The following is a 12,411-nucleotide window of genomic DNA, read 5'->3' on the forward strand; positions in this document are numbered from 1 at the left end:
CTCAAAATAAATAAATAAACTGTGAAAATAATGAAAAAAAAATCATAAGGAAGAGAAAATATATTTACAGTACTGTACATATATTTACTGAAAAATATCTGCATATAAGTGGACCCTGCAGTTCAAGCATCCTGTGTTTTTCAAGGATTAACTGCATCTTTTCCACTTTGGTTTTATTTCTCAATGTTGGGTATACAAAGTTTCAGGGTTAACCCCATGAGAGCACTCAGGAGAACTATAAACAATCACAAAGTTGCTTCAACTGTAGGAGAGCAAGTGAAATCCTGGTTAGCATACAAAGAGCTCATGCGATCTGATGAACACCAGACCCCTCAGAGTTAGGAAGTGGAAGTATTCTCGCTCTCCAGAGACACTTTCACACTATTCCCCTTCATCCTACACTCTTACAAAAACCTCTCAGGGTGCCTGGTGGCTCAGTTGGTTGAGCATCCAACTCTTGGTTTTGACTCAGGTCATGATCTCATGTGCTGACAGTGAGAAGCCTGCTTGGGATTCTCTCTCTCCCTCTCTCTTTCTGCCTCTTCCTCTCTCTCTCTCTCTCTCTTTCTCAAAATGAATAAGTGAAAAAAACACACACCTCTGCTCTTTGGTGTACCCACCTTGTAATAACACTCTGCTGATCACCTTTTTGCTTCTTGCTCCCACCAACTGAAGGAATTTCCTGTCTACATGGCTCCCACCATTACCCTTGAAGATCTCATTATGCAAGGGCATGACCTACCCAGCATCCCTACATCTCAGTTCCTTTACCTCCTGATTCCTGATTATCTCCATTCCTCCACAGCCACCCTTGGTTACACTCTGCACTTGCTACCGCCAAACATTCATCACCTCACAAATCACAGTTTCAAACATCCCATTTCTTATTCATGATCTCACCCCTCCAGCTTTCTCGCTTGGCCTTATTGAGCTTTTAGATCCATGGATCCTTGCGCCTTGGTTTTTTGGGTGTTTTGTTTTTGTTTGTACTTTTGGCCTCCCTTCCCCCATACCGGCTTAGATTCCTGGGCTCATCATTATAATTACCCTGTTGCAAATATGCTAGGTTTACTCAACCTCTTCTTTCATAGAATCTACTTACAGGCCCCCAGTCCTGGATGAACTTCACCATCCACCTCCCCTGTGTCGATGCCTGAGCAACTGAGTATTGTCACAAAAGTCAAAAAACCAATTCAGGTTAGTATCACAGTAAAATCTCAATTACAGATTTCAGTGGGTAGTCTACATGGCCCAGCAATCTTACTTTTGTTCTCTAGAAAGTTTGAGCTCCTGTTCTTCCCAACTACTATTTCTCTGACTCCCTCAGTCTCAGAAGATCACCTGTTGCAAACATTGTTGATTTGTCCTTATTTATGAAATCCTGGTTTTGTTTCAGTGACATGGAATCACATTTGGGCTAAGCCAGCAGTTTTTAGCCTGTTATGTGAACCTTCAGGGGAACACAAAGCCTTTCCGAGGGAAGATGAGCTTTGATCCTCAATTACCTTGTGTAAATTTCTCTGCACTGATCCACCTGAAAATGTCCTGTTGGTCCTCTATTCTTACCTCCTTCTGGCAATTCCTTCTTTGACTTTATAAAAGAAACTCATGGGGCGCCTGGGTGGCTCAGTTGTTTGAGCGTCCGACTTTGGCTCAGGTCATGATCTCACCGTCCGTGAGTTCGAGCCCCGTGTCGGGCTCTGTGCTGACAGCTCGGAGCCTGGAGCCTGTTTCAGATCCTGTGTCTCCCTCTCTCTCTGCCCCTCCCCTGCTCATGCTCTGTCTCTCTCTCCCTGTCAAAAATAAAAATAAACGTTAAAATTTTTTTAGGGGCGCCTGGGTGCCTCAATCGGTTGAGCGTCTGGCTTCGGCTCAGGTCATGATCTCACAGTTTGTGAGTTTGAGCCCCACGTCGGGCTCTGTGCTGACAGCTCAGAGCCTGGAGCCTATTTCAGATTGTGTGTCTCCCTCTCTCTCTGCTCCTCCTCTGTTCGTGCTCTGTCTGTCTCTCTCTCTCTCTCAAAAATAAATAAACATTAAAAAATTTGAAAAAAGAAATAAAAAGAAATAAAGAAATTCATGCATTTCACTGTTTTAAAGTCTTACTTTGAGACATTGTACAGTGCTGCAAGCTCTGATGCAGTAAGTCTGAAATGTTATCAGAGAAGCTTTCTTTAATTAAGGCATCATAAACTCATGATAGGAATTCATGTCTTTATAACATATTTCCATTAGAAGTGATGCATAAGTTTAGAAATGGGGCATTTGACCCATATCAAAATATTCTGAATTGTGATATAGAGTGTGACAGTTGGAGGGATGACAATTTTCATTTAATAACGTATAAGAAATGTTGAAGGTGTTGTACCTTGTTCTATCTGTGGCAAGATTCCAGGATTTCTCTATCTTGGATTCATGTATTCAAGATTGTAAAAAGCATGCTGGCCAGTACCAATCTGCAGGAAAGCTAGTCTCTGAATCTTCACCATTCACAGTAGTGAAAAAGCATCAGATGAATACTTTCCTTTTATCTGTGTCTACAGATGGTCCTCAGTTGTATATTTTGTTGGATTTCAAGGAGGAAGAGGTGAAAAGTTCTATACTGACCTCTCACAGGTAAGCAATACAGCTTAGAGTAAAAGAAACAGGAATCAAAGTTAATGTTTTATATATCTGTCCAGACTAGTAGGAAAACATCTTCACTACTATTTACCCAAAGATTATTGAGTGTTGTAAATCCGCATTCATTTTTTCCTTAAGTGAACATCTCCAACTGGCTGTCAGCATCAAACACTTACTTACTAGTTTATTTAGACCTACCATCGTTGCACATGTTTTGGACTATCCCAACAGAAACATGCAGTGGATTCTAGTATGCACTTCACACCTATTGCTACAACGTTGTACAATCCCGGAGAGCGCCATTCCTAGGCAGTCCTGTTGACAACAATCATTACTGATCCTTTGTAAGCCTGAATGTACAAGGGCCCATTAACTTCTGCTCCTCTTTCTCTCTTATTTTCTGTAAATTTGCACAAAACAGATTTAACTGTACTGTGGAAAGTAGAATTTCTATTTAGGTACAAGTTTAGGACAGTAAGTTCATTAAATGCAAATGAGGATGTAAAGCTATCTCCATCCTCTCAGATTAAGGTATTCATTTCAAACAATTCTAACTGCTCAGCCCTGGACTTTATGTGAAGGGAGAAAACTAAACCTTTATTTGTTGAGGCGGCTTTTGGTTGGGTATTCTGTCATTTGCAACCAAAGTGTCCCAAACTGACTCGCCCTCTTAATTCATTTCTCACAGAGAATATTGCATTCATCAGACTGTGCCTCCCAACCGTCAATCCCACAGAATTTCCTGGACCCCCACACACTCTTTCTCTCCTTTTCCCACAGTGGAAGAGATGTCTTTCCTCTGAGTGAAGGCCATTCAGCCACATGTGGTTTGCCTGCCAACTGAGGACCTTGCCCTGGTAGTTACCCTCTCTGTTTTGCATCTTTAGCCTCTTACTCTGCACCCAAACTTTCCAAACAGCATTCTTCTATGTTCCACCTCAAGCAAACAACAAACAAAAAATTACCTCCCTTGATGACACCAGCTCCCCTGCCTGTATTCTTTGTATTGCTCTTCTTTCCAGCCAAGCCTCACAAGACTTACTGCACTCACCATCTCTGCTTCCTTTTCTTCTTCGACACCACCAATCTATAAAAGCAACTCTTACAGTTGTGACAATTATGTCACTAAATCCAACAGATACTTCTCAGTCTTATCATATTTAACTTCTTAGCAGCATTCGACACTGTTGATTACTGACCAGTTCTTAAACCATTCTCATTTGTCTCCTATCAGGCCACACCCTCCTGGCTTCCTGCACCCTGTGGCCATGGCATCTCAGACTCCTGTTCTGATTCCTCCTTCTCAAACTGCTTCTGAATATTGGCCCTCCTTGTGGCTCTCTCCCTGTCTTTCTCCTCTTCTTGTGGTCTGTTCTGTCAGCCCAGAATGATCTCATGTGTATAGGCAGTTGACGTTCAAATGTGTATCTCCAGTCCGATCTTTTTGCTGAGCTCCACCTTTGCATAAGTGATTGCTAACTTGACTCTCTATTTGGGCGGCTCGCAGGCACCTCAGACTTATGATTTACAAAATCAGACTCTTAATCTTTACTCACTCAAATGTGCTTCCCCCTTTGGTATTGATGTAAACATCAATAAATGACATCTTCATTTCTGCAGATGGTCTTGCTAGAATACTGAGTGCATCATCCCTGACATAGCCCTAATCCTATCTCACCTCTTTCTCCTTCAACCCCAATTTCAATCCCAAATAAGCCATCATCAAGTCCTATCAATTTTACCTCTAAAATAGCCCCTGTATCAATTCACTTCTAGTTGTTTCCACTTTAGCAACAATCTAAACCACCAAAGACTTTTACTATAGCTTCTTACCTGGTTTTCCTTAATCTTTTCTCTAATCCATTCTTCACAAAAGAGCCAGGCAATGACTGAAGAGATAAAGTTAATCATGTCATTTCCCATTTTGAAATAGCCCTTCAATGGCTACCTATTGTACTTGGATAAAACTCTGCTATGTTTGTTTCTTTTTTCTTTATTTTTTACTCAAGTATAACTAATATACAGAGTTATGTTAGTCTCAGGTGTGCAATATAATGATTCAGCAATCTTATACATTACTCAGTGCTCATCACCATAAAGGTATTTATTTTTAGTATAGTTGATACACAATGTGACATTAGTTTCAGGTGTACAACATAGTGATTTGGCAAGTTTATACATTATGCTATGTTCACCACAAGTATAGCTACCATCTGTCCAGTTACATCGCTATTACAATATCACTGTATTCCTTATGGTATGCCTTTTATTCCTGTGACTTAGTGATTCCATAACTGGAAGCCTGTATCTCCCTTTCCTGTCACCCGTTTTGCCCAACCTCCCACTCCCTACCCCACTTTGGCAACCATCAGTTTGTTCTCTGTAAAAGAGTCTGCTACCTTTGATGTTGCCTATAAAGCACTACCTAATTTATCTCCCTCCTACCATTCCAATCTCATCATATGTCTCTCCACTTGGCTCACTGTGACCCAACCACATTAGCCTCTGTCTCTGCTTGACAGAGTTCCTTGAGAGTGCCAAGTTCTTTGCTATTCAAGGCCTGCTCAGTGTATAATGCTCTTTTCCAGGCTTTGCCTTCTAGTCTAAATTTAAATGTCATTTCCTCAGAAAGTCTTTTCCTAATGCCACAACCCAAGTTTTACCCCTTTCACTACTCTATCCACAATGTTCATCATCAGCCGGATTACTTTTCTTACATTTTTTGCTACTTTGAACTGTCCTCCTATGAACATTTTTACATATGTATGCAAGAGTTTCTCTAAGGCAGTGTTTTCAAACTGGGGGTCCCAATCTGCTGGTGGGTAGTAATAATATTTTTTTTTAAAGAAGAAAGAAAAATAAATAGAAGAGAATAGAATAAAATACTAGAGTACATTGCATGTAACAAGTAAATGTAAGCTTTGTTTCATTAAACTTTTAGTGTGTGTGTGTGTGTGTGTGTGTGTGTGTGTGTGTGTTGGATTACAAGTTAAAATAGATTTATTATTGCAGGTCAAAGTAAAAAATGGTTAGAAAGCCACTATTCCAGGGTATATTTTAGGAATGTATATCTTGGGTCACAGTGTCCAATTATAATTTTAAACACAAATTATAGGAAATCAGAAACTCCAGTGGCAGGAAAAAATTAGATAGATAGATAGATAGATAGATAGATAAATAGATAGATATTGCACTTTGCCCTTGGTTTACTCATGCTAGTTTCCATAAACTTTGTTCACATTAACAGTATCTTTTTTAAAAAAGGGATAAATTCTTAGAATAAAATATCTTACAGATATTATATAAGAGGTAAGTTATTTATGTAGAAATCAGTGTTGTTTAAGCACACAGAGCAGTGACAGAAACCAGGAGGTCTGAAGTTTTAGCATGCATTCTCTTTCCATAACTTTCCACATCACCAATTTACATTATGGCTAGAAATAAATCCTTCATGTTTATTTAAACACTAAAAGTGCAGAACACGTTTATTTTATTGTGTAAAACCCTACTGGAAAAATCCTGGCTGCTTAGGATAGTAATCCCCAATCCATGGACAAAATACCACCTCCATGCGCTGTTTTCTATTCTCGGTCCCACTTGGTGCACTGCCGCCCTTTCACCCACCTTTGCCGCACAGCAGAGACCTGTCACTGTGCCAGGTTTACCAAGCCAGAGCAGACAGCTGCCTCGGTGCAGCCCTCGAAGGGAACTGAAGGACAATCTACCCTGAAGGATCCACCCAGTGCCTGACTTCCCACTGTCTGGTGTCAGCCAGAAGACCCTTGTTAAAATCCAACTACTTTACATAGGAGGAAGTCACATTTTTAAACCATTAGTTTTAAAAGCAGGACCAGGACCTTGAATGAATGGGATGGAAATAAGTGGGATCCTCCAGCTGGCTGGGGTAGGAAGCAGCAATGGAACCTTTAGTGAGGAAGCAGGCTGAGTCCCCCGGCTAGATGTGGAAAAGAAGGGCTGGAGACAAACCCTTCCTACTAGCAGTTTTGCTGTGCCTCTCAATACTGTCCCTGTCACTGTGGGGACATGTTGGGAGCACTAGGAGTCAGAGCAGGCACTTCAGCTCTGTTCTATTCAACCTCATTCACACGCTGCCTCCATTGTGAGGTTTCAGGCCTGGCCCCACGCTCGTGCTCAAACACAGTTTCCCAGAAGTCAGTATTGGGAATATAGAAACCAACCAAGTTTTGGATACCCGTCTGGTTTATATGTCGCCCTTTTATTTCTTTTGCAATTGTCTTTAGGACTGGCCTGACCCTTCTTTTAGCCAGCTTTGTTTTTTCAATCAGCTCCAAATAGATATTCCATTTGAGTGAAACCAGTACTGCCCTGTAGCCCAAGCCAGCAATGAAAAGAGGAATGCGAGATTTCAAAAGCAATAAAAGAAAACAAAACCAGACAGAGAACAGGTCTGTTTCTTGGGACACATCAACCTTACACCACGTTGCCGGAGTCACTTTTTATTGAAGATGACAAACAGATAAAATCCCTCCATAGCTGATGTAAGAAAGAAGTCTTTTGGTAAGAACAGAAATAAAGAGAACTCGGGTCCTGGCTGAGATTGCTGGGCCAAGATTCAGATGTGAAGGGGGAGTTGTGAATAGTTCCCTTACCTCTGATGTATAAGACTTGACTTGATTTTGCTCCCAGGAGCCCATGGGCTCTGACTTTGGGAGCAGGCGGCAGAGAGGCAGAGTTCCTCATCTTCAGAGTCCACAACTTCTACTTCATCACTTACTCACTCACTCCCAGGCCAGGTTTTGATTAAACTCATTCACAGTGGGGTGTAAATGACAAATGTAGCTCCTTGTTTGGTTTTGACCCTTCTCCTAACAGAAATTCACAATACACATTATCATATTGGAGTATTGAGAAGTCCCACAGAGAAGGAACCTGTCTAACTTTGTTTTGTCCACAGTGTCCCAACTTATCTGACCATGGTCTTTTTTGTGCCCTCTGAATAACATCATTTTAGAGGGAACTAGCCTTGTGAGAAACGTGTTTCTTTAGGTTAAACAAATACCTCTGTCATTCTTTCAGCCAACAGTCACTGAGGCACAGTGTATGCTGGGCACCAGTGAGTAAAACAGGCACCGTTATGAAGCTTATATTCTTTAAACAATGTATGTCTTCTCCCACCTTACTAATATAATCACTCAGGTGAGGATGTGGCTGAGCCAATGACTGAAGACATCTGAAGGAAGATACTAACCAGATGAACAGGTAGGAAGTACAAGAAGAACAAGGTTCTAGGAACAGGGAACACAGGGACAAATATCTGGCATTAGGAGAAAGCATGGTGCCATTCAAGAAGCAGAGTGAGAGCTTTCCCCCTGTTGGAGGTGGAGGGGGTGGAGGCCAGATATAGTCAGGAAGTTGGTTGGGAAAAGATTTGTTTTGGCCTGAGGGTCCTTCCCAGTGCCACTAAAATCACACTACCTCTGTGCCACTCGGCACTTGCCAGGTTCCAGGCGGAGGCTCTATCAGGTAACTGCACAACAGGCATCAATGCCCTTGTTTTCCAGAGGAGGAAACAAAGGTCAGAGAAGCATGTGACTTTCCCAAGAACATACAGTCATTTGGGTCAGAGTCAGGATTTAAACTCAAGTCTGTCTGAGTCCAAAGCCTTGTGCTAATATAACGCCCTGGAGACAGCTGCCTGTACCGTCATGCATAGCCTCTCCAGAGCACCTAGTTCCTAAATGCTTCTGTGCCCTGGGGAGGGCACAGCCCGAGGATATGACACACACATGTCACATTAAGTGTTAGCACTGGAGTGGGACACCAAAAGGCACCTTTCAGGACTCAGAGTATAATTATGAGTGCCAAAAGTGGACACAATTTTCCATTTAATGCTTTAAAGTAGGCTGTACACCCAAGCTCAGAAAGGAAGACCAGGGTGCCCTTCGGAGGTCTTGATGCTCCCGTGGCTCTGACCCTGAAAGGTAGCAGTGGCCTTTAAATGCCCCAGGAGCAGAAGCCTTGTGTCATCTCACGGACCTCCATGCCAGTGCTGCAGACCCCAGACCCCCTCTGGGAAGCCCCAGAGCCCTTCGAGAAAGTTTTTGGTGATGTGAATATGCCCGAGGAGATTCATGGCTGCCAAAAAGTGCTTGAGGTTGGATGGTGAGGCAAGGAGGAGTTGGTTTTAGGATTTTTAGACTTAAAGCTTTATCTGATAAGTAAAACCATGTCCTCAAAAATCCCTAGGTCCGATCTACTTCCTCTCTGGACTTTCTTAAATGTACAGTGGCAGACAGGGCCAGAACCCCATGCTCCTGACATCCTCTATATCATGTAATCGTGTGTGTGCATGCACGTGCTTGGGTGTGCACACATACACTATGCTTTCCAACTGAGTACATTGTGCCTTGTACCAGCTATAACCCTAAAGGCAGTTAAATTCCAGGAATCCTAGAGCTCCTTAAATCTAATAATGGTCCCAGTTGGAGATATCCCAATGAAATGTCATCTTTGAAGCTAGCCTTCAGGATGCTCCCTTGGGCTAGCCATGTGAACCCATTGACTTCCATAGGGAGATAGTGGGAGACTCTAAAGGTGCAGCTAACTCCTGTAGATCCTACTGCCCTTCGGAACCTTGCCACCCAAAGAGGGACCTCTTTGTAGGGCACAGTCTTTCACAACAAATAGATCTGAATTTGATTCATGGTCTTGCTATGTGATCCTGGGCAAGACATTCAGCCTCAGTTTCTACATCTTAAAATGGATCTAATACCTTCCTGCTGGGACTGTTGCAATGATTAAATGAGCACATATAAATCAGCTCACAAAATCCTGGATACATGGTAAGTCCTTAATAAATGGTGGTAATTATTTCCTCAGTGACTACCAAGCAGAAGAAATCAAGGGCCCCAGATGGGTAAGCAGAAGGGTCTAGCAAAGAAAGTCTGCAGCTGTGTAATCTCTGGCTCTGGTGACCCTACCTCTACCCACTCTAACCTCCAGTTAGACCTAAGGGTTCCTGAATGGGCTGACAGGTGGTCTGGGTTATCAGCCATCTCCCTGAGCCAGGGTGTGTCTTCAGAATTGAGGCCACGAGGGGTAGTAGATCAGGAATTATCTTCACAATAGTTCTGCCTTCATGATATTAAAAATAATTTACACTCCCTGCATCTCACTTTTCTCATTTGTAAAATGAGAATAATGATGACACCTCTCCCACAGTGCATTTGTGCAGATTAATGAGACAATGTAAAAAGGTGCTTTAGGGTATAGTTATGTTTTATGATGGAGACAGAGAAGTAATTGTTCATAAATTTGGCCTCTGCTGGGAAACTTCCAGTAACAATGAGTTCACAGAAAGGATCACATTATTGATCAGTTATAGCTGTTTGAAGTTTTCCCTTTACATTAAAGCAGATGCCTGGTCTTCGTCTCAACCCTGACACATGGATTTCGTAGCACAAGTCCCAAATTAAATCAGAATCTCTGAGGATAGGAGCTGGGCTTATATTATTTACAGGCCCGCAGGTGACTGCAGGACAGGCAAGACTGCTCACCACTGACCTAAGGATCAAGAATGACCTGGAGTTGGGGCAGAATTCTCTGGGGCTATTGATATGATCAAGGTCTATGGATGGCAAGGACAGAACCCCACCCAGTCTGACTCAAACTCTACCCTTGTGGATAGGAATTTGTCTGGAACAAGAAACAATATATTAGGAAAGTCTCCAAGTGACTTATACCTTCTAGATTTATCCAACTTAACATCCAAATGACCAAATCTCAATGTATTCTTCTAATTGTCTCCCCTAGGTATCTCCGAAGTGTCTCAGTGGGAGCAAGAAAAATGGCCACAGCAAGGTTGGCTGAAAGGTTGGAGAGACTGAACACTGTCAGGCTTAAGGGCTGTCAAACAGTGTACTTGGAACAAAGTGCAAAGTGAGTGAGGAGACTTCTCTACCGAACCCTACTTAACTGGTGCCTGTAAATAATTGGAGTAAAACGGACACATTCTAAGGCATGAAGAAACTTTAGCCACTATTAGTTTGTAGGTACATAAGAGATTCAGCTCACAGGTCAAGAAAGTGTTTCACCATATGATGTCTTTTGTATGGTAAGCTATTTAAAGTATAGAATACAAGCAATACAATTATAAGGAAAATTTTCTGACTTTTATTATAACATTTTGCCCCATGCTCTTCAACATATTTATATGCTTTTTAATGTTGTCATTTCATATAAAAATTTTATTATGCCGCCGAGCAGATTAGGAGCTCCTTGAGGGAAGGGATTCTATCCTATACAACCGATGTGGAATTCTGGGTGTTTGGTAAGTGCTCATCAAATACTTCATGGAACATTGAATATTGTGGACCTTGTACTTTATGCTGCTAACTCCAGGTCCAAGATACGGCTGGCTTCTGTGGAAAGTACCACCCCAGCACCTTATGTCAGACTATGACAAAATATCCCTGGGAAGCCCCCAGAAGTTTGTTTGGTTGCCTTCTGTTGTTGCCATCACTTGAGTGACATGTGGGTCTCCAGAGAGAGACTTTGCCTTCTCCTTTTCTCACAGAGCAACATGCTCACTGTTGGCTGAAGGATACGTATGTTTTATGGAGAGCAGATTAGGTTACACATAGGCGTTGTCTTCACTACTCACAGCACCAGGCACTGCTTTGGGACAACAAGCAGTCTCCTGACTGCCACCACGGGTGGGATCCTTCGTAGCTCAAAGCTTTGACTCCCAACCTGTCCTAATAATCTGTCTTGCTTGTGCCATTTGGTGTTGAGATCCCTGATTTCTGAAGGCATAAAGTAACTTTTGCCCAGGATTTGACTTTCTCTCCTTCTAACCACTAGAGCCCACACCAACCAATCTCCTGAAGCGCTATTGTGTCAGGCTTGAAATGGAGGCTCAATATTATTTGCTGCTTTAAGATGTTATAAAGTCCAGAGGCTCCCCGGTGGCCTAACTGCAAGTTCCCGTCCCTTGTCTCTTCATGCGGATGTCTCTTAGCCAAACAGCCCTCCTCATCATGGGGACCAGGCACACCACCTGTTTATCATTCATCGTGTGCAGGATTCAGTTCCCTGTCAGCCAACAGAATTACTCAAACAAGCCAATCACATCCTTCCTTGGGAGCCAGGGGGCACCTCACTGTCTTGATACTACAAAGTTTGCTTCCCACAGCCCCCACTTGTTCACCCTGACCTCAAGTGCAACCCTCATGTGACTCTGTGTGGCATGGAGTGTCCTCCTCCCCCAAGCTAAGTATATATGACCAATAAACTGCTGTTGATCTCGTCTGTTCAGTGTCAGGTGTCACAGCCATGCCCATAATCCCAGGGCGGGAATCCTCCCCTTACTGATGGGGTGAAGTGGAGGCGATTAAAACAGCTATGCCCACCCCGTTCCTGAAGTGAATCCTCTGGCTATTAGTTCTTGTGCCTGTTTCTCAGAACTCTAAAGTTGCACCTGTTCCCTGTGGAGTTTTGGATTCTTCTGCTGCCCTTCTGGAGGGCTCTCTGCTGCATTTCCCCAGACTTACCCACCCTCAGTTCTTCACACTGAGCCAGTTACTGGCTCTTGCAATACCAACAACAACATGGAAAGGATTCAGGAGCCACTTCTTCCAGTCAATAACAAGTAATTATTAAATATTTCACTGTCTTTGTCTGGCAGCATTGATGTTCTCCAAATCTTCTTCAGTATTTTCCTACATCCATCCCACCATGCTGAGGGCATACACATATAGTCTGGGGATAAAAGGAGTTTCTGCTATGGAGACTCAAATGTCAGATAGT

The 12,411-nt window shown here is 42.7% G+C and overlaps 1 long non-coding RNA gene across 1 annotated transcript; it reads left to right on the forward strand.

The window, feature by feature from the left end:
• The first annotated feature begins 1,097 nt into the window (after nucleotides 1–1,097).
• LOC122239273 lies at nucleotides 1,098–11,999 on the forward strand. Its single transcript, XR_006218221.1, has 4 exons — nucleotides 1,098–1,197; nucleotides 2,544–2,616; nucleotides 7,801–7,863; nucleotides 10,417–11,999. It is a non-coding gene; the product is annotated as an uncharacterized LOC122239273 (long non-coding RNA).
• Nucleotides 12,000–12,411: the final 412 nt, after the last annotated feature.

Source organism: Panthera tigris, chromosome B3, assembly GCF_018350195.1.
Source record: "Panthera tigris isolate Pti1 chromosome B3, P.tigris_Pti1_mat1.1, whole genome shotgun sequence".
In the NCBI taxonomy this organism is placed as follows: Eukaryota; Metazoa; Chordata; class Mammalia; order Carnivora; family Felidae; genus Panthera; species Panthera tigris.